We start from the raw sequence: 12,983 nt of genomic DNA, 5'->3' as shown, positions 1-12,983 counted from the left end.
ACACTGTCGTATCCAGTTGCTCTGCACGCTCATTCAGGATACCACAACCCAAGTAAACCACACAGTTTTCAGTACAAGAGTTTCGATTATTCGTGATGAACGTTCAAAGGAAAGTTATAGTCGTTCACTGGCTGAAGGGGTCTAGTGAAAAAGATGTGGTTGAAGTTCTGTTAAAAATTGATCCGAAGCTTTCGAAATTAACATTGAAAATGAAATTAATTAATTAAATTAATTTGGTGGATCATACAGTGGAAAGGTTGTTGAAATATTTACAATATGATTCTACATTTCAGGGAAAAATGCTTCAACTGATTTTCAAATGGGAAGAATATGGTAGCTCAAACCACAGCAGGTATAAATTTATTTTGAATGAACCTTTATCTTTTGATCTTCAAACTATTTCAATATAGTTTTAATCAATCATTCATTGACGAAGATGATGAAGGAGACATGCGTGAATACAGTGATTCACACATTTTCGCGGTTTCTCTTGTTCCGTTACGTCTCGTAGATAAATCGAATGGGATACAAAACGTTATCTGGAGTAACGATTGCCCATCCTCAGAGAAACCAAAACTGGCTTTCACAGTCAAAAGGACATAAGTGAATAATAATTCCTTTCAAGAAAAATACAATTCAAGACTTTCTTGTTGGGTAGTTAGTAATTCATTGTTTTCGTTTATGGTTCTATACATTAATAATCAAGAATCCTCATTTTTTTTTTCATTTGTGCCCCTCTGGCTATGTTAGTCTTTCAAAATTTTTACAAAAGGTTATGAATAGGAAACTCTGCTTTTGTAGTGGTAAAAAATTTAGAATTATTGACTAAGGGTGCGAAAGCAAAGAAGAATTCCATGTCGCAGAGCAAAAGTGATATACACTGAGGTTTTTTTTACGCGGTTTTTTTTACACGGTTTTTTTTACGCGGTTTTTTTACGCGGATTTTCCAATTAACGCGGTTTTTTTTTTACGCGGATTTTCGAATTAACGCGGTTTTTTTTTACGCGGATTTTCGAATTAACGCGGTTTTTCAGAGAAAATATTCTAAGACTTTTTCAAAGGAAAACACTTAGAATCTTTTTGTAGTTGGGAAAATCTTAGCTCTGAGACTAAGAACGTGATACATGAGATCTGTGACCTGAGACCTGAGACTTGAGACCAGAGACCTGAGACATGAGACCTGAGATTTGAGACCTGAAATATGAGACTCAAGATCTGAGACACGAGACATGAGACATGAGACCTGAGACCTGAGACATGAGACATGAGACATGAGACATGAGACATGAGACATGAGACATAAGACCTAAGGCTTGAGACCTGAGACATGAGACCTGAGACATGAGACATGAGACCTGAGACATGAGACATGAGACATGAGCCATGAGACCTGAGACATGAGCCATGAGACATGAGACATGAGACCTGAGACATGAGACATGAGACCTGAGACATGAGACCTGAGACCTGAGACATGAGACCTGAGACATGGAGACATGAGACCTGAGACATGGAACATGAGACCTGAGACATGAGACATGAGACGATCTGAATTCCACACTGTCAAATAAGCCTCACTATATTCTACTATTCTATTAATCTAATTGATTTTGTTTTTTTTTCTTGAAAATAAACTATCATTGTACGTAAATTTTTAAATAATCATGATTCTTACGCGTTTTTTTAGTAACGTGCTTTTTTGCTCGAATTTTTTAATTAAAATGGATTTTTTACGTGGATTTTCGAATTTCGGGGTTTTTTACGTGGATTTTCGAATTAACGAGGTTTTTTTACGCGGATTTTCGAATTAACGCGGTTTTTTTTACGCGGATTTTCGAATTAACGCGGTTTTTTTTTACGCGGATTTTCGAATTAACGCGTTTTTTTTAGGCGGTTTTTTTTACGCGGGACGAAATACCGCGTAAAAAAAACCTCAGTGTATTTTGTTATATGAAAAATGGCAATTTTGATCAAGTTCAAATGTAAATAAAAAGCTTTAAACAAAAAACACCTCTCTAGTTTTTTGATATAATGTAGATTTTAACATGTTCTTTCAAACGAATTAAAGTTTGAATTTTTTGGTTTGCTCCATTTGAATAGTTATGGCTCATACAAAACGGCCATTTTTGAACACAAAAATTCATGATAACTGCGAATCAAAAGCAGATATTGGAAATCTGTTTGCTACAAAAGATGCGCATAATGATTTGCTAAATACTTGCCGAACACATAATTTTAATAAGTTGATACCCAACAAAGTTATAACAAAAAAACTTGTTTTTGTAGGACCACCCTAACTTGTACACGAAAAATCATCATAAAACCTAACGTTAATAGATAGACATTCAAAGTCTTCTACAAAGTTTCATCAATTATGTTGTTCTACATAATTGGCTGAACATAAATATAGCACTATCTCCTTACAAGTAAAAAAATAATTTTCGTATCTAAGGATTTTTATGAACCACACCTAAAAATTGTTTCATTCAAAAGTAGCGCCTTGTGATGTTGTAACAACTTTGTCTTGGACACCAAATGTCTTAAACCTAAGGCAAGAGCGCAAATAATTGTTTCCCGCTAAATTTCATTTCTGGACCACTGTGCAATGGAATCAATTAAAAAAATCAATATGAAACTTCGAAAACTCTTTGAATTTTCGCAATAATAAAAATGTGGACTATTGAAAACTCTAAGGAAAAGAAAATGAATTATTTAGATTAAAAAATTGGGATCATTGGTCACCTAAATCATAAAATATGAACTTTTGGAAATGTTGTTTCAGAGTTTTTAAAAATTTGGGTTTGTAGATATTGTTTAGAGCACGTATATTTTGTCTAATAAAATTACTATAACAATGTCAGGCAAAGGTCATTATAAACTCATGCAAAAATTTAGTATCTTTATCAAATGTAATTTCTAAAAAATCAATATTTTTTTATCTTTGTTAGTGAAAAATCAATTAAAACCAATTCTGAATCATATCAATAAATATACATCATCATCATTTCAAGTCATTTTAGGAATTCGAGGTTAAATAGGAATTAAATAAGCAAGCAAGCTTTTTAAAATAACTTAAACATCGTTAAATTCTAAAAAATAGGGATAGTATAATATCTTTTATGTAATAATGTCCATTATCCAATGTCTCCAAAATATAAGATCACACTAGTCAAAAATGTCTCCAGATCATATTCTTCCATCCATTTCCAAACCAAAATGAGTTTTGCTAGGATGCAGGGGTGACCTCGGTCCTAAAGCATGAGTATGAATCTTTCAAACCTTTTAATCCTATTTTCCTTCTATCCATTGACCACTAGGACGTGGCCGGCGCCGTTATTGTCGTTTAAAGAGAGAGCATCAGTTTTGTTCATTGTGAATGTGCTGTCAATCCCAGATACCATTCTTTTGACTTCTGGACAAAATTGATGGCCTCGGTCAATCACGGAGTAGCAACCATTGGCGATGTGGAACTTATTTCCCTGAGCCACGCCTGCGATCATGGAGTTCGAAATGCGTTTGTTTTAAGTAAGATTATAAGAAAGAATATTTAAGAATTACGAAACTTGTAAAGAATAATTGATTTAAAAAATGTTGAATAGTGCATTTCGAGTTCAATGATTAAAGGTGGATGTGAGTAGTCAATCAAGCTAAGCTGAGCTAAGCTAAATTTAAGTTGATTATTTTTCCGATGTTTGTCCGAGTGATCCTTTATAGTCCAACGAAGTCCAATGTTTTGTTGTTTTTTCTGTGTTTTCTATACAATACAGATCATAAAGTTTGACAACTCAGTTCGCTTGAGGCAGAAAATTAGCTTTTCCCAGTGATCCATTTTTCACATTTTTTCATTACACAATTTTCTTACTTATTTACTTATATATAGGTCTGAATGTCTAAAATGGACGCGGAAACTACTGAAAATTGTTCCTACGAAGTTTTAGACCAGTCTTGTATCTCTTTCGGCATTGAAAAACGGACAAATGACATCACTGCTTAGTGCCTAGGTATTGCATGACTACTTATCGTGCAATACTTCACGAGGCACTAGTAGCGATGTCAATTTAATTTATTGTTTTTAAATGCCAATAGACATCCCTCATTAAACTTAACATTACTTTTAACTTTTTTGCCTTACAAGATACGAAGTTAAGGTCTTGGACAAAGTTTACCAGTTCCTTTGGATAATTTATAAATAAGCACAAAGAACATTAAAAGGCTCGGTTTCGCAGAAAAAAAGGAAACAAATTTAATTTTTCCATTGGGGGATTTTTTTTTTATTATCTGACAATTTGCGCCGGGGTCTTCGGATTTTCTCCAAAATTTAAAATTTTGCTCGTTTCAGCACCATTAAAAACATGTATTTTTGCAGATTTCTAAAACTTTTATTTTTCGAGCTAGCTAACGTTTAAGTTTTTTTGAAAAAAAACTTTCTTTTCAAACGCCCATAACTTTGTCAGTTTTCAACGTAGAATATAAAATAGCACATCAAAACGCATAAGAATTTTACCAGCTATTCAAATAAAAAAACCACAAAAAAAATATATATTAATTTTCGGTATAAAATCAAGTAAATATGTTAAAAATAACGTCAAAAAGTACCGCCTGCACAACCCAAATTGTTGAAACATAAAATGAAATATGGTCCTATCAATTTCACAACTTTCATCTGAAGACATCAAAGTGGGCCAAAAACTCCTTGAAGAGTTATGAAAGAATCAGTGACAATAAATCTCTTTTTTAACGTCAAAAACTAACAATTTTCGAACAACTGCACTCACATATAGGGACTTCTTCTCTTATCGTGCGCATGTGCACTGGGGGTTAAAAATCTGCAAATATATAATTTTATATTCGATTCAGTTTTACAACTTTCACCTGAAGACACCAAAATGATCCAATCCCTCCTTCAAGAGTTATGGAAGAAATAAGGGCCATAATGTATTCGCGTTAGGGCTTAACGATTCTCGCACAGTCAGGCGCTTATACGCAGAACACCATGTACACGAACGTTCATTCTTAAGCATACCCTAGAAACTATTATATTCATGAATTGTTCTTTGATCTATTTTTTTCAAAATAGAAGATAAATAATTTGTCAATAAAATAATATCTACGTGGTTTGTTTACAACTTCGCTCCTACACTGGGTACCTCGATTTTAACCATGGTCGCATCGCTAATGTACGTTCAGTCGTACATTCGAGTACGTATTTTTAACAATACGATTGGAATTCCTAAAAAGATTGTTTAATTTTTAGCTGAATGAGATTATTCAAAATTATACATTTCTTATTTGAAGAAGTCATCTGACAGGTATTTATAACAAAAAAGATATTTACTACATTCGGATCCTTAAGCTCGAGCTTCGTCGTGCTATGTGGCTATGTCGATGTCGTGCAATGCAGAGTATTCTGCGGCGTTTATGTTCCATTCATATTTGGGAACGTATGCGTGGAATTTTTTAATTACATGTATAGCTGATAAATTCTTAAATCTGTTGGTAAGATCGATTATAGCCTTGTCATATTCAGCGTTGGTAGCATATATAAACTCCCAGTTGTTTATCAATAACAATTTTTTCTCCAATTCGAAAAAAGCTTTAGGGTCATTTATATTCCCTTTTTTCAATGCTAGCATCTCTCGCCGTTCTTTTTATGTTACTTCCTATGCCATCATAAGAACCTTTTCCATGTGCAGTAGGAAAAAACGACGATTAACGTTAATTAGCCATGCGACCACTGTTAAAATTGAGGTACCCAGTGTAGGAGCGGAGTTGTAAACGAACCACGTAGATATTATTTTATTGACAAGTTATTTATCTTCTCTTTAAAAAAAATTAGATCAAAGAACAATCAATGAATATAATAGTTCCTAGGGTATGCTTAAGAATGAACGTTCGTGTAAATGGTGTTCTGCGTATAAGCGCGTGACTGTGCGAGGATCGTTAAGCCCTAAGGGGAATACATTATGGTCCTTATTTCTTCCATAACTCTTGAAAGAGGGATTGGATCATTTTTGTGTCCTCAGGTGAAAGTTGTAAAACTGAATCGACTATAAAATGGTATTTTTTGCAGATTTTTAACCCCCGGTGCACATGCGTACGATAAGAGAAGAAGTCCCTAACTAACAATTTTCGGACAACTGCACTCACGTTCGAAAATTGTTAGTTTTTGACGTTAAAAAAGAGATTTATTGTCACTGATTCTTTCATAACTCTTCAAGGAGTTTTTGGCCCACTTTAATGTCTTTAGATGAAAGTTGTGAAATAAATAATGAAATATGTTTCAAAAATTTTGGTGGTGCAGACGGTACTTTTTGAGGTAATTTTTAATATATTTACTTGATTTTATACCTATAATTAATATATATTTTTTGGTTATTTTATTTGAATAGCTGGTAAAATTCTAACGCGTTTTGATGTGCTATTTTATATTCTACGTTAAAAACGGACAAAGTTATGGGCGTTTGAAAAGAAGGAAATTTTTTTTTTCAAAAAAACTTAAACGTTAGCCAACTCTAAAAAGTTTCAGAAATCTGCAAAAATACATGTTTTTTAATGGTGCTGAAACGAACAAAATTTTAAATTTTGGAGAAAATCCGAAGACCCCCGGCACAAACCCTTCAGATAATAAAAAAAATTCCCCATACAAACTTAAAAATTCTAAGTTACTCATGATAGGTTTTGAACCAAACAAAATTTTCATCTTGAAGTTGAATTCATTCCATATTTGTAACCTGATCATTACTCTTATCATAATCCTTATTCAGATCCTGAGAGTGATCTTATTCCAGATCCTGAAGATTATTCTGGTTTTGAGCAATATTCCTTACTCTGATCTTGGTTTGAGTTCGCATTTAAATCCGATACTTTTTCACATGATTTTTATCCTCATACTGATCAGACCGACCCTGATTCCAATCCTCATGCCTAATCTGATGCTGATCCTGATTCAAGTTTTGATCCTGATCCAAATCATGATCTTGGTCTAAATCTTTACCCATGTTGCTTGTCCACGATTCTTATTTATTTATATTCAGATCCAGTTCTAGATTTTTATTTCAAAGTTGAACTTATTCCTTATCCGTATCTTGGTTCGTATCTTCACAATAATCATGCCCATTTTTCTAATCCAGAACCTGATTCTAATCCTGATTCCGATTTAGATTTAGATTTTTTTAAATTTTTCATAATAGTCAACAACTGTCAAATAAAATTTTATGAAAGCATTTTCTTATCTGTAAATCGGTAATCTAGCAAAAGTGCAACTTTCAGCGAGGATAAAAGCCATCGGAGCCAAATTAATTCAATCCTAGGTGCTTCATTTCCTAATTGCCTCTCTTTTGCGTGATTCAATCAACGTTTTCCGGACCGGTGGTTCCGCAATAAAACTTTAAACGCTACTTTTACTGGTATCAATATTTGAACTGATTTGAAAACCCCCCTGCTTGAAACCCCTAGTCCAGGAAGAATCGTTCCCTTTTCATCATAGGCCGCTCTGTTCTGAACTGCAATTTCCCATCTTTCCCCGAAACTCTTCTTATGCTAATTAAATTTGATCCACCGGCAACTCATAAACAAACCCCTCGAGAGAACGGAGTAAATTTCACTCGGACCTCATCCCACTGCAGGGAATCTTCAAAACGTAGAGTCAGGAGGTATCTGAACTCAAACACAAGACACAAGCTCAGCCGAGTCGGCAAACTGTTTACTTAATCAGCTCCACCAACAGCATAACAATCCTCACCAGGCGCGTTTCCCCTTTTGGTGTTCCTGATTCAACCAATAGCAGAAAGCCAACACCAAGGATCATACATTATCAATTACGCCGCAGTTACTTTATGCGATTTGGGGGCGCTTTGTGCGTGGGTGTGTGTGTGTGTTTGTTCTGCACTAAACTTCACACAGGACGCAGGACTGTTTTAATAGGCAAGAGGCCAACCGGTCGAACTCTTCATGTAAATAAGTACTTGAACGCTTGTTGGCAAGTTAACTAGTCGGTGGAAGTGAAATTCTGGTGATGGTGGAGGCGAGGATTCAATTGGGCTTTCCAATGACTTCGACGACGACGACGACGACAACAACGAAGAATCTTCACTGTCAAACAATAAATATTGCTTTATGCAAATTAGGCAATCGATTGTTGGCCACAACTTACGATGAAGCTCCTTGTTTGGAAATCTTTATACTTAACATCTTTAGGGGAGGGGAGGTACTTTAATGTTCTGATACTGTACCAGAGTGAACCAAAATCTATTTACTTGAGAAAGAACAACTGAATGTTTCGAAAAATAAACTAAAGAACCAATTGCCAGTCCAAGTAACTTAAATCTAGCTATACTAAGTTTGCTATGGCATTTTTATGTTGCTAAAACTCATACTTTTATGTTTGCTATAAGTTTTTTCAGTATACTTTATTTGAAAAACCGAGTAGGTAAAACTAAGTGATAGTTCCCGATCATATTGTAGAAAAAAATTAAAAATATTACAATAGAAATAATCAACCTTGGAAAAGTATTATAGTAAACTTAAACCAAAGTAAACAGAATGCAGTCAATTTTTTTTTATTTTATTACTATTCTTAGTCGTTTTTAAATTTGTTCTATCTCGTTTTTTCATGTTTTCTTTAAATGAATTTTTCTCGTTTATTTTTTTTTTAATTTTTTTCTGATTGTTGCCTGCTTTGCACACACATATTTCAAATGTTAAAAGCGCCCTTGTTTACTGTTTACCAGCATCCTACTAATTTCAACCTATCGAACCTTTAAATCGTATCTGATGAATGTGCCGCAGTGCCAAATTCAATCGTGTTTTATTTATTTCTTTTAACAGCCTTTTTCAGCGACCGCATTAAAAATAACAATATATAGCAATAGAGGCAACCCCCATATTCGAGGACGGAAATACTGCTAGGAAGGAACGCGTGGCGCGAATTGCAGCAACCCGAGAAAAATTCACGCGTGACTGCACGAGAAGAAAGCGAATCCAATTTGCCACATTGATGATGATGATGGGATGAAGAGAGGCCTCCTCGTTTTTTTCCGCGCCATTCACTCGCTAGTCGATGGAGGAGGAAGCGAAAATTTTCACCGCACAATATAATTTCCCTCCGTGTGGCTGTGTTTTTTTATCATTTATTCGGTTGCCACCACTCACTCAAAGCGGCCTTTTTTCCTCCCCATCGTGACCAGCGAATTCAAATTTGTGGATTTGTGGAAATTTGCTGAATTTTGACGAGAGGGAGTAATTTTTTTCCCCGTTAGGCACGAGTGGTGATTATGACTATCTACTCTAGCGATGCGATGTGAGATGGTAGCGCGCGGCTATGATTTTGATGATTATTATTATTTTCTCACCCCTGCGTGAAGGATCCCCGAGGAAAACCCGGAGAGGATTCGTTTCGGGTTCGATTGTCTATATTTTGCTCCTTTGAAGCGTGCATTGCGGAAATCGGGCCCAGAAACGATAATCTATTTGGTTCCGTTTCGTTGGACGAGTTTGCTTGAATTTGGGCTTGGGGTTAAGCCATTCGGGTAGAAAGAATCTAGAAGCATCGTACTAATCTTCTGGTTCGAGATGTATTGTCCGTAGGAAAAATCTAATTATAAATGAAAGCTCACTTTCACTACTGGTCTTTTGCCAGTTTAGCGGAAATTCGCTGAGCTAAGCAGGCTGTGGTTAGAAGATTTCATGCCTCACTGGGAATGCTGTCCACTTTGATCTATGGATGGCGGATCACAGCAAGCGGCTACCGGATTTGCAATTTCATTGCGTTAAGTAGCAATAATTTTTCGGATGAGAAAATAACTAGAATGAATAGATGTATTATATAATCAGGTAAAAAAGAATTCTGCTCCACTTTTGTTAAAGTTGTTGTTTTTATAGATTTCAAATAGCTGCACTATTTCAATTCAGGAAATTCGGTTTTAAGTTTAATCGACAGTACTAATTTTAATAATGAATTGTTTAAAACTTGAAAAAGTTTATTATACCTACCTTTATTAATAAAACAAATCTGCGAGCTTAAATAATCTTGTTTTTCAATTTCTTCTTTAAAGTCTAAATAATTTCGAATGCTTTGTCCATATTCAAAATGTTGTTAGAGGCTAAAGAAAAATCTCAAACATCAGCAAAACCGGACAAGCCTAAGAAGTGCGAAAAAATTTGAAAAAAATGCTTGCGAATGCATATTTATAGGATTAAAAATTAACGAAAGGCCTTAATTGGATGGCTTTTATTGAAAAAGATTTGTCTCTAAAACAATTCTAAAAATAAAAAAAAAAAAACAAATGATAACAATGACTAAAACTAAAAAAAATCACAGAAGTGATAAAAATTATAAAAATGACAAAAATGACAAAAATGACCAAAATGACAAAAATGACAAAAATGACAAAAATGACAAAAATGACAAAAATGACAAAAATGACAAAAATGACAAAAATGACAAAAATGACAAAAATGACAAAAATGACAAAAATGACAAAAATGACAAAAATGACAAAAATGACAAAAATGACAAAAATGACAAAAATGACAAAAATGACAAAAATGACAAAAATGACAAAAATGACAAAAATGACAAAAATGACAAAAATGACAAAAATGACAAAAATGACAAAAATGACAAAAATGACAAAAATGACAAAAATGACAAAAATGACAAAAATGACAAAAATGACAAAAATGACAAAAATGACAAAAATGACAAAAATGACAAAAATGACAAAAATGACAAAAATGACAAAAATGACAAAAATGACAAAAATGACAAAAATGACAAAAATGACAAAAATGACAAAAATGACAAAAATGACAAAAATGACAAAAATGACAAAAATGACAAAAATGACAAAAATGACAAAAATGACAAAAATGACAAAAATGACAAAAATGACAAAAATGACAAAAATGACAAAAATGACAAAAATGACAAAAATGACAAAAATGACAAAAATGACAAAAATGACAAAAATGACAAAAATGACAAAAATGACAAAAATGACAAAAATGACAAAAATGACAAAAATGACAAAAATGACAAAAATGACAAAAATGACAAAAATGACAAAAATGACAAAAATGACAAAAATGACAAAAATGACAAAAATGACAAAAATGACAAAAATGACAAAAATGACAAAAATGACAAAAATGACAAAAATGACAAAAATGACAAAAATGACAAAAATGACAAAAATGACAAAAATGACAAAAATGACAAAAATGACAAAAATGACAAAAATGACAAAAATGACAAAAATGACAAAAATGACAAAAATGACAAAAATGACAAAAATGACAAAAATGACAAAAATGACAAAAATGACAAAAATGACAAAAATGACAAAAATGACAAAAATGACAAAAATGACAAAAATGACAAAAATGACAAAAATGACAAAAATGACAAAAATGACAAAAATGACAAAAATGACAAAAATGACAAAAATGACAAAAATGACAAAAATGACAAAAATGACAAAAATGACAAAAATGACAAAAATGACAAAAATGACAAAAATGACAAAAATGACAAAAATGACAAAAATGACAAAAATGACAAAAATGACAAAAATGACAAAAATGACAAAAATGACAAAAATGACAAAAATGACAAAAATGACAAAAATGACAAAAATGACAAAAATGACAAAAATGACAAAAATGACAAAAATGACAAAAATGACAAAAATGACAAAAATGACAAAAATGACAAAAATGACAAAAATGACAAAAATGACAAAAATGACAAAAATGACAAAAATGACAAAAATGACAAAAATGACAAAAATGACAAAAATGACAAAAATGACAAAAATGACAAAAATGACAAAAATGACAAAAATGACAAAAATGACAAAAATGACAAAAATGACAAAAATGACAAAAATGACAAAAATGACAAAAATGACAAAAATGACAAAAATGACAAAAATGACAAAAATGACAAAAATGACAAAAATGACAAAAATGACAAAAATGACAAAAATGACAAAAATGACAAAAATGACAAAAATGACAAAAATGACAAAAATGACAAAAATGACAAAAATGACAAAAATGACAAAAATGACAAAAATGACAAAAATGACAAAAATGACAAAAATGACAAAAATGACAAAAATGACAAAAATGACAAAAATGACAAAAATGACAAAAATGACAAAAATGACAAAAATGACAAAAATGACAAAAATGACAAAAATGACAAAAATGACAAAAATGACAAAAATGACAAAAATGACAAAAATGACAAAAATGACAAAAATGACAAAAATGACAAAAATGACAAAAATGACAAAAATGACAAAAATGACAAAAATGACAAAAATGACTGTTTTGTATTGTATAATTGTTGCCATAACGCCGAGCCACCCTAGCTAAATTCCGAAAGAGTGAGTTCTCTCTCTAGAACTCATCTCGACGATACGAAAGGTACACGATCGTGCTGACAGCATCAGCTGTTGATCAAGCAATAAAAATCACTTTAGTCCAACCACCAACCGAACAACATCGCCTCTTTAATTTTACCCCCGTCGGTCGAATAAAGTTTGGGAAAAGTTAAGTTCCCCCGGTAATTTGCTCGAGTTTTTTTTTGTTTCTAGTGGAAGAAATATTGTGTAGTGATTTTATCACTGAAGGTATTGGTCTGTCCCACCAAGTGAAACGGGACTTGTGTGTAGAGCCTTAATTGCTCAAAATTGGACTTTGTTCCTCTGTTCGGATCGTCTAACAAGTGTTACAGTCCACTTCGAACTTTGTGTGCGACGATCCAGAACATTTTGGTCCATTCGAACCGGATAAGGACAGTGCAGCTCTAGTGACCGACGGATGGTTGATGTATTTGGGTTGAGAACTTCCTGGACTCCAAGCGATCAAGCGCCATCGCTATTTTGTGGGTATCAAGCCGCTGCGCCATCGCTGCACGGCCATCGCGCATTCCTGCGCCATTTCGCAGCACCTCAGCGAGACCTACAAAAGGTTGG

The sequence above is a fragment of the Uranotaenia lowii genome, chromosome 2 (genome assembly GCF_029784155.1).
Source record: "Uranotaenia lowii strain MFRU-FL chromosome 2, ASM2978415v1, whole genome shotgun sequence".
Classification (NCBI taxonomy): Eukaryota; Metazoa; Arthropoda; class Insecta; order Diptera; family Culicidae; genus Uranotaenia; species Uranotaenia lowii.
Note: the sequence above shows the minus strand (reverse complement) of the source record.